Here is a 10200-nt window from a genome sequence, read left to right on the forward strand (position 1 = left end):
ATCAGCCAGAGATGCAGATGTTTTATGTGCAGCATGAGATGGTGCATTATCATGCAAAAAAATGATCTTGCTGTGAAATACACGGTTCTTCTTCTTGAACCATGGCAGGAAGTGCTGTTTGAGAAAATCCACATACATTATGGAGTTCATCTTTAGCACCTTCAGGGATCCTAAAGGGGCCGACAATCTCTCTCCCCATGATTCCAGCCCAAAACATTTCTCCACCTCCTCCTTGTTGGCGCTGTAGCCGTGTTTGCGTGGGGTGTCCATCAACCAGCCATCCTCCACTCCATCCATCTGGACCATCGAGCGCTGCACGGCACTCATCCGTGAACAAAACAGTTTTGAAATCAGTCTTCATGTAATGTTTAGCCCACTGGAGCCGTTTCTGCTTGTTTGAAGTGGATAGAGGAGGTCGACAGGATGGCGTATGCACAGCTGCAAACCTCTGAAGGACCCTGCATGTTGTTGGTCGGGGGACGTTGGAGGCACCAGCAGCTTCAAAAACTTGTCTGCTGCTATGACAAGGCTTTTTTGCCGCTGCTCTTTTAACCTGACGTAATTGCCTGTAGGAAAGAGTCCTCAATTTGCCCTTATCAGCACGCACACGTGTGTACTGTGAATCAGCTACATACTTCTTGATTGCCAAGACACTTCATCCTGATCATCGCACAATGTTGATTGTAGTCATGCCTTGACCTAAACACTCCACAATTTGTTGCTTCTCAGCAGCCGACACATCCTTTTTCTTTCCCATTTTGGCAGAAAATGTAGGCTGCTTAATAATGTGAGACAGCCTTCTTAAGTAGTCTTGCCTTTCATTGGACACACCTGCCAAACTAATTAGCACAGGTGTCTGCAATTGCTTACAGTGATATAAAGAGCCCTGACACACATCACCATCAATGAGTTTAACTGACAGACAAATAAATTCTTCCCTTATCACTCCTTAACACTTTTTGCATAATAATTTGGAACACAGTGTACATGTGCTTTTCCACAAAACACCAGTGGTTCACGTAGTGAATCTTACAGTTCTAACTTGCCAACCGTGGTCTGTATGGAGTTGTTCAATAAAGGTCCCAAAATTAAGATAACATAGATGGGAGAGGTCTCTATGAATAGGAATTCCTAAGTATTTGATACCCTGTGAGGGCCAGGCAAAGGGAAAGTTGGACTGGATGGAATCCTATATGGATTTGGGGAGGGAGACATCGAGGGCCTCAGACTTCGCTGCATTGATTTTAAAATTTGACCATGTAACAAAGTGATCTATTTCAGCCATAACAGCATGGATGGATATATGTGATTGAGTGATATATACTAGGACATCATCAGCAAATAGAGAGCATTTGTACTCGGTGCCTCCCACCTCAATCCACCTAATATTGGGGTTATGGCGAATTGATGAGAGCAGGTGCTCCGTCACTAGGATGTATAAGAGAGTGGACAGAGGACATCCCTGCCTTGTCCCATTGGTGATTGTGAAAGGTGATGAAAATGTTCTGATGCACCCCCTGGGCCTTGGGACACCCGGAGCCGGACCCTTTTTGGTGGATGCTGGTGGTTGTAGTCTTCGTGGCGGCGACCCGGTTCCGTGGCTCAGGGTGGTCAAACCAGTGGCGGAACTATTTATGTGGTTTTGATGTTTAAATGTCCGACTACGCCACCCGTGGATTGCGGTCAGAGTGAACCGCCGCTGCAGGGCAAACCGCTGAGGCTGGTGTTGTGGGTGCAGCAGAGCGTAGCATAACTCCCCACGGGAGGAGTATAGCCTCAGGGCAGTGTATGCGGAGGATGGGGGTGATGGTGCAGGGCAGCAGCAGTAACGACACGGAGTCAGTGATGCAGTCCAGGGCCTTTACTCACAGTTCTTATTATCCAGACCACGTCTGCAGGTAACGGCTGCCCACGTCGTACTGTGCTCACCAGATGAGGGGCTCAGACAACTCCCAAATAACTTTGGAGCGCTTCACAGGACCCCCTTTGTGTGTCCTTTGTCTGGCCTTTCTTACCAACCCTTCTGTCCGGCTGCCTCGGGCCTCCTCTTGGTAAACTTGGCGCCAGTTTCCCTGACCCTATGTGGTGCCTTCCTAGCGGGTGTAGCGAGGGGCTGCGCCACATAAAATGTCACAGCCTTCGGTTTCTAGCTGAGGGTCGTTTCCTGCCTCCACTAGTTTCGGGGACCGGTCTCCGCCTTTGGCCTGACCCCTCCACGCAGGTGGATTCGGACGTGCGGTGGCGACTCACCCGTCCGCACCCCTGGGATTCCTTCATTCCTCGTTCCTGGAGCCTTCTCCGCTCCTCTTCCTTCCTTCTCCCTCTTCCAGGCCTGGGCCTCTGTTACTAGGCCCGCCTCCGGAGCAGAGCTCATGCAGAGCCCCTGCTCCCTGCAACTTCTGCTCAGACTTCTCTGCACTGAACTAAGATGGTGCCCACCTTTTATACTCCCTTCTCAATGCACCCAGGAACTGCTTCCTCCCTGCTCCTGCACTACAGGGTTCCCCTTCCTCAGTGTTCCCTCCCCCCACTCCAGCCAGGGACAGGGACTGTCGTGCCCATCTCAGAGGCATATTGGTCGCCCTGCCCCACGGCAATGTGGTGCAATGCATGCAGGTGTCGGGTCCTGATCCACACTCCATCCTTACCTGAGAGTGAGATATCACACCTCTGGGTGAGGTGCAATACCTCTGTAGCAACCGAGCCCTCAGGGTGCTACAGTTCCATTTATCTTCAGCCTAGGTGACGTATTGTGATACAGGGCCATGATTTTGGCTATAAAAGGGTCCCCTAGACCCCTACCCCAAGCTTTTAAAGAGAATCATATATGGCGTGCCAGGAGACTCTATGGAATGCTTTCTCAGCATCCAACGAGAGTATCTAATTACAAATTTTTAACTGCATCTAGCCCAGGAAATACTTTGTGCCTAGTAGCAGTGTCTGCTAGTCATCGGATTATCCTGGCTGTTAAGCAAGCTACACCACCTGTAGTTTGGACACTTAATTTTTTCAAAGGAAATGCTTCGGGACCACGGGATACTCAGTGAAGAGCATCAGGAGGCACCCCAAGGCATAGGGGCTGGGACTGGCAGTAGGATGCCTTGAGGTGGACAGCCGAGCTCGATCCTTATAAAAGCTTTTTAACTGCAGCAGCTTTAGTGGACGCTACTGGAGCTGGAATTACGCGGCTGCTGGCATGAGACTTGCCCTCCAATAGATCCTTGTAAATGGATTTAAAGTGTATTCATTCAAATTAGAGAGACAATTTAAATTAAAATGCTTATAGCTGCCTCCACCACAGGGGGGCTCGCTCGACCCACCAGCGGACAGGCACCAGTATTGGGAGAGGGGGGCTGGCCGTCAGGGTTCACCGCGGCTCTGGCACAAACCCGGCGACACGGAGGTGGCACGGACAGGAGCGGACTGAACGTGTCGGCTTCTCACTTTTTGGATTTTAGAAGGGCATGACATGCCTATATCTGTGTCTCCCCCTCCTTTTACTCCTCCACCTCTTTTCTTTTCGCATGACTATATGTACTTGTCACTTTTCCATGTGTTAGTTGTGTCTTCTGAGCAGTTTGTCAGCTTTTGGACACCTTTGAAGGTGTTTTCTATGTGTTTCTATGTGTTTTTGTTTGCCTGCCATTGGTTTTAACGGTGTTCGAAGGTGTTCGACGAACAGTTCGACGAACAGTTCGGCGAACACACGGGTGTTCGACGAACCGAACCGAGCTCGAACACTACGGGGGTGGCTCAACACTATTGTTAGGCTCCTTGCATACCTCAGATGGGGGCCGCCAGAAAAATGCTCGCATTTCCCATAGACTTACATTGGGCTCGTTGCTCGGATAGAGCACCCGAGCATTATAATTTGCTCGATCCAAGCAACGAGCACATGAACATTTTAGGGCTCGCTCATCGCTACTTACTATTCATATTTGGAGGGCTAGCAGCCCGCTATGCTTTGCATAGCCATATATTGCTACTGCAATGTATACATCTGAGGTGGTCAAATTTTCTTTTTCATATATATTCTGTAAAGTTTGAAACTTGGAGTGCCAGCAGACGGACTCCATTATTTTAAAATGGCCAGCAGGCGTATTTTGGAACGATGAGACCAAGATAGAGCTTTCAGTTAAACCACAGCCTTCAATTGTTTACTGTAAATGGAATGAGACCTACAAATAGAGGCACTGAGTGCCTTGACTGTGTGCAAGGCATAATGAAATGGGAAGATTTCGAAAGGATTTTGGGTTGTAATGTAATGCCCAGTGTTAGAAAGCTGGGTTAGCATCCTAGGTCATGGTTCTTCCATCAGGGCAATAACCCCAAACATACTTCAAGAAGCACCCAAAAATTAACTGAAACAAAGCACTGAAGAGTTCTGAAATGGTAATTCCACCTCCAGCAGTGTAAAGTCTCCCACCACGACCTCTTACATACAGATGCTACAGACAAACTGAGAATTGACATATTTTATCAGCTAATTTTGCCTAGTGTGATGAATTTCTGAGTACAGATCACCGTAAAAATTATAAATCTGTCAGAGTTTTTGGAAAAAAGCAACCAAGTTATAGGCAGTTCAAGAGATGTATGTGACCACATTCAACACTCATTTGCAGCAGATGATACCTAGGACCTGCCCCTGTAGTACATGCAGTTAACAGCGGTATTAATAGGGAAAAGAATACACATTTTTTTTGTTCGGATGGAGCAGCAAGGTTTATAAGGCAATAAATTTCATCCCTGACTAGATTCCTGTTATACACTCTATCCCTAGTATGATAGCTCACCGTACACGAATTGCAGATAAGAGAGGAAATATTGTAGAATATAAAATAGATTTTAACCAGCCCTGAAAAGAGTTTTTTTGGGGACGGTGCAGCACCAAACTGTGGAAGAATGCAAGTAACCCTGCCTCCTTTGATGAATTTTTGAAGGCAGATTGCAGTAAAAATCAGGAATCTGTCAATGAGTTTTTGGAAAAAAGTAATCAAGTTATAGACAGTGGAAGAGGTGTATGTGACCACAATAAATGATCATTTCCAGCAAATGATACCTAGCACCTGTCCCTATCCCCTAAAAGCAGCTAACAGCGATATTAATAGGGAAAATAATATAATTTTTTTTTCCAGTTGCAGTTTGGTTCAGTTAAAGCCTCCGCTTTAATTATGAGCAGTGAGCATTTCAGCAGACAGAGAAAAGGGATTGTTATGCTGATTATGGCGTAATCGCCGCTCACCATATTGGTTGAGTCCTCAAAGTTTTGGAGAACGGCACAGACCTCAGACATCCATGCCCACTCATTAGCTTTTATTTGGGGAGGCTGACCATTATATCGACAGGCATCTTGTAGCTTGTATTTAACTACTGCCCTCTGCTGCTCTCTGCTGTGGAAGGAGGGGGAAACTCTGATTGAACTAGAGCCCGCAATCCTCAGCGTTGGTAGCATGTGTTCCATCCCAGGGTCTGACTGCTTCCCGGCTTTTACAATATTTACCCAGTGTTGCAAGATACAAAAGTTGACCAGCTCACCCATATTCCCAGTGTGTTAGAAGCACGGGCTCCAATAGACCACTTGTGATACGTAAAAAGTTGAAGAAAATCCAGCTTCATAACATTTTCAAAAATGTATAAGGAAAAATCAATTAAAAAGCATGGTATTGCATACAGAGCTCTTGCATGCAATACTATGTTTTTTAATTGATTTTTACTAATACATTTTTTGCAAATATAAGAAGCTGGATTTTCTTCTACATTTACCCAGTCTGCCGTCATGGAAATTTAGAAACCCTGGCCAAAAGCACTTGTCCCTTTGTCTGTGGTTATGTGGACCTTCCCAGTAACAGCATTGTTCAGGGCACGGCTGATGTTATGGGATACGTGGTTGTGTAATGCAGGGGCAGCACACAGGGAGAAATAATGTCGGCTGGGGGCCGAATTCTGAGGGACGGACACCGCCATGAGGTTGCGGAAAGCTTCTGTCTCTGCAAACCTAAAAGTCAACATTTCCAGTGCAAGCAGTCTGGTTAGTAGTATATTACATTTCTATATTACATTTCTAATTGGAGGTATTTGCTAATATTATAATTATTATACCTACTACATATTGGTAAAGGATTTTGGAGATGGGAATACCCCCTTTAAAGTACAGCAGCTTCATGCGCTTGTACACCTGCAGGAGCAGGAAGTCAGCTGTCAGACACAGCTAAGCTCACTGTACCCCATTAAGAACGTAACTGAAAAGTTGAACACTGAGCACCCAGACATTTAAAGTCTATAGCGGTCTTGAAGTGGTATTTTTGGATCACCCATAGGGAGGAAGTCCAGAAGGGAGGGAGATGATACATTTGTAGAAGTTTAATTACACATCATAGAAAAAGATACAGCCTGACCAGCACCAGGTCAGATTTCCAGTGCACCAGCAGGATGCAGCAGACTCCCATGATAAAGGTGGAGGCAGCACAGATGAAAAATACTGATGCAAACAGCCACTCACAAACCTAACAATTCATGGAGGGGGTGGCTGCGTAGTATTAAACATGCACACAGATAAAGCTTGCATAGAATGCCAGTCACACAGATACGTGTGATGCACAGTGTCTGTCTTACAGCCTATTGATGATGCCCATACTATTAGATCAGGTGGGCTGCCTGGCACTATATAATTGCTCCCCACAAGACAAACGCCCAATTCTCCCAACCAACATTAAAGGACTTGGCTGCACTCTGCATAAAAATTGAAAAATTTGCAATAAAAAGATGAAAAATAATATAGAAAATAAATACATTACATGAGGTATTGATTGATATTGTGGCCAAAATATGCAAGCTCGCAACCCACCTCAAGGGTCCTCACACTTGCGAGTCCTAAAGTCTATGGGCAGTCCGGAAGTGGTACTGTTGAAAATAGACATAAAAAAATCTAGGGAGGGAGATGATACATTTGTAGAAGTTTAATAACAGGCTGTTTAAATAATTCAGTGATAAGTTAATTCATGTAAAACCCTCTTTAAAGACAAGTGGACAGCGCTCAGTCTGCATCTTGTATATTCATCATTAGGGCAAAAATGGCTCCAATACAGTAATGTTCAAAATAATAGCAGTGTGTTCTAAAACATGAGTTAAGCACAAAATCTTTATGCTTGTTTATATTTCCTTGTATTGGGAACATTGCACACTGTTTTCTAATTCTAAACATGAAGAGAAATGTATATAATTTTTAACTACGGTACTTTACAGAAAATAACAAAAAAATAATATTGCACTCTTCTAAAATATAGCAGTGTCTTCATTTGTCTTCACAAATTCACAATATGTACTCTTTTTTTGAGGATTTAGCATTCCTGTGAATTACTAACCTAATATTTAGTTGCATACCCACAGTTTTTTAGAACTGCTTTACATCCATGTTGCATAGAGTCAACCAACTTCTGACAACTGTCAACTGTTATTGCAGCTCAGGATGTTTTGACTACATATCACATTTTTTGGGCATTTGTTGGCTTTGCCTCAGAAATGGAATTTTTGATGTCACCCCACAAGTGCTCTATTGGATTAAGGTCTGGGGATTGGGCTGGCCACTCCATAACCTCAATTTTATTGGACTGGAACCAAGATTTTGCTGGTTTAGTTGTGTGTTTAGGGTCATTATCCTGTTGAAACACCCATTGAAACACCTATTTCATGGGCATATCCTCTTCAGTGTAAGGCAAAATGACCTCTTCAAGTATTTTAATATATGCAAACTGGTCAATGATCCCTTGTATGTGGTAAATAGGTCTGGCACCATAGTAAGACAAGCATGCCCATATCATGATGCTTGCACCACCATGCTTCACTGTCTTCAGAGTGTACAGTGGCCCGAATGCAGAGTTTGAGGGTCATCTGAAGAACTGTCTGCGGCCCCAAAATGAACAATTTTACTTTCATCAGTCCACAAAATGCTTCTCCATTTCTCTTTAGGCTAGTTGATGTGTTCTTTGGCAAATTGTATCTGCTTCAGTACATGTCTTTTTTTTAACAGTGGGACTTTGCAGGGACTTCCTGCTAAGAGATTAGCTTAAGACAGGCATCTTCTGTCATAGCACTCACAGGTAACTTAAGACTGTCTTTGATCATCCTGTAGTTGATCATTGGCTGAGCCTTTGCCATTCTGGCTATTCTTTGATTCATTCGAATGGTAGTGTTTCCTTTTCTTTCACGTCTCTCTGGTTTTGCTTTCCATTTTAAAGCATTAGAGATCATTTTAGCTGAACAGCCTATCATTATCTGCACTTCTTTATAAGTTTTACCTTGTTGGTTTTCTTAGAATCTACTGCATCAACTGGTAAATTGTTTGACATGTGGCAATATAATTTATACCAAAAACAGTGATTAATCTGGTTAGTCATATTGGACTGCTATTATTTTGAACACTACTGTATGTTTTTCACTTGGGATCAGTGGGGATAAACACAGTTCTAGATTTAATGCTTCCTGTTTATTTCATCCACATTCCCTTACTTTGCTGAGTTATACAAGATCATATACTTTCTAAAATAATTTCTTCCTTTAAGTATCTTAATATACATTTCATAACTTGTCCTTCAGGGCAAAAGTGTATTTAATCCTGGTGTGATTTATATATTTCACTCCCTCTAAGGACTTATGCACACACCAATGCAAATTGGTCCAAGCATGGATTTCTAATGCATGGACTGGTTCTCCTGATGAGCATGACAGCCTCATAGAAATAAATGAAGCTGTCACGCTCAGGTCTGGAGAGCCACGGTCCATCCGTGCATTTTGGTTAGAGAGTAGACCAAGATCCACAGATGTCTGCATGAGCCCTTAATCTGGCTTCACAGTTCTGTGTAGTGTAAGGGCGACTAAGGCTAAAGTCACTTGTGTACAAATGCGTGAAAATGTACAAGTCTTCATCAGAGTAAGGAGTCCAAGCCCTGTGTAAAAAAAACCCTTGGAATTAAGTGCAAGACAAGGCGACGAGGACCGGACAAGTCATGATGAAGGGCCGGAGTGGTGAGCAGTAAGGTGGGAAGTAGTTTTATAATTTTTTAACCTTTTGATAGCCTTTTATGGTGCAGCGAAAGGGCCGCCAATGGCTAGCAATTTCCTGAAGAAGGGTGAAAGCAAAGTATAAAAAAATAATCTGCATTATTGTGAATGTGGATTTTTGTAAAATTCAATTCCACTTGAATTTATTCACTCATTTCTCAATGTAACACACGTACAATCTCATTCTATCCTTTGGCTCTATAGCAGGTTGTGAAGTGTTTGGTAGGGTGCTCCTTGCTAACTTTGACAATGGGTTTATCAAATAGATACCAAATTTAATTTGGGAAAAAAATGAAAAATATTCATCTACCTTACTAAATGGAGAGGTGCAAAAGGTCAAATCAATAGTAATGTAGACATATAATACCATACTCAGGCTTATTTCTAAAGACAGGCATGATAATAAAGTATTAGATTCCAGGTATCATTCAGATTAGTGTAATGCTTGGCACTATTACAGTAGGGCACTTCCCTCATGGTTTCTTGGCTGCTTTGTATAGATTTGCATTCCAGATTGGACTCATGTGAACATCCTATATCCTGTCATTATCCTCTGCTATGAGAACGCATTGTCATCCAAATTAGATTACTTCCATTAGGTTGAGCTTTCTGCTGCTGATTTACTTTAGAATTCTAATGTAAATTAAGGTAATTCATCAACTCTAGAACAAAAAATTATTTAAGGCATATGGCTTCCATATTTAACACACATTTGAATATAGAATAATTCAGATCAATCCTCCAGGTTCCATTTTAATAAGATTTGCTGAGTATTTTTTTTTTTAATTTACTGAGTCCTCAGGTGTGCCCAACATGATATGGTTGTGCTAATATTAAAATATACAAGGAGAAATAGGATGGTGATAATAATGATTAAAGAGCAGGTTTTCTGATATTGACTGTACACTAATATAATACAAAATCGCTAAAATATAAATTCCATAATGAAGTATATATACATGTGTATAAAGGCAATAAATTACATTGAAATGAACAACACGTGCTTTATCACTTTTGCTTGGTAAATTCATCATTTAGATATCATAAATATTAGACTGCTTTGGCTGACAGTATGCAAAGCAATTTTAAGTAGTTTTAACCCCTTAACAACCAATGACAAGCATTTTTGTCATAGGTCACTAA

The sequence above is a fragment of the Phyllobates terribilis genome, unplaced genomic scaffold, assembly GCF_046119375.1.
Source record: "Phyllobates terribilis strain yellow unplaced genomic scaffold, ASM4611937v1 Scaffold_9__5_contigs__length_417890890, whole genome shotgun sequence".
Lineage (NCBI taxonomy): Eukaryota > Metazoa > Chordata > Amphibia > Anura > Dendrobatidae > Phyllobates > Phyllobates terribilis.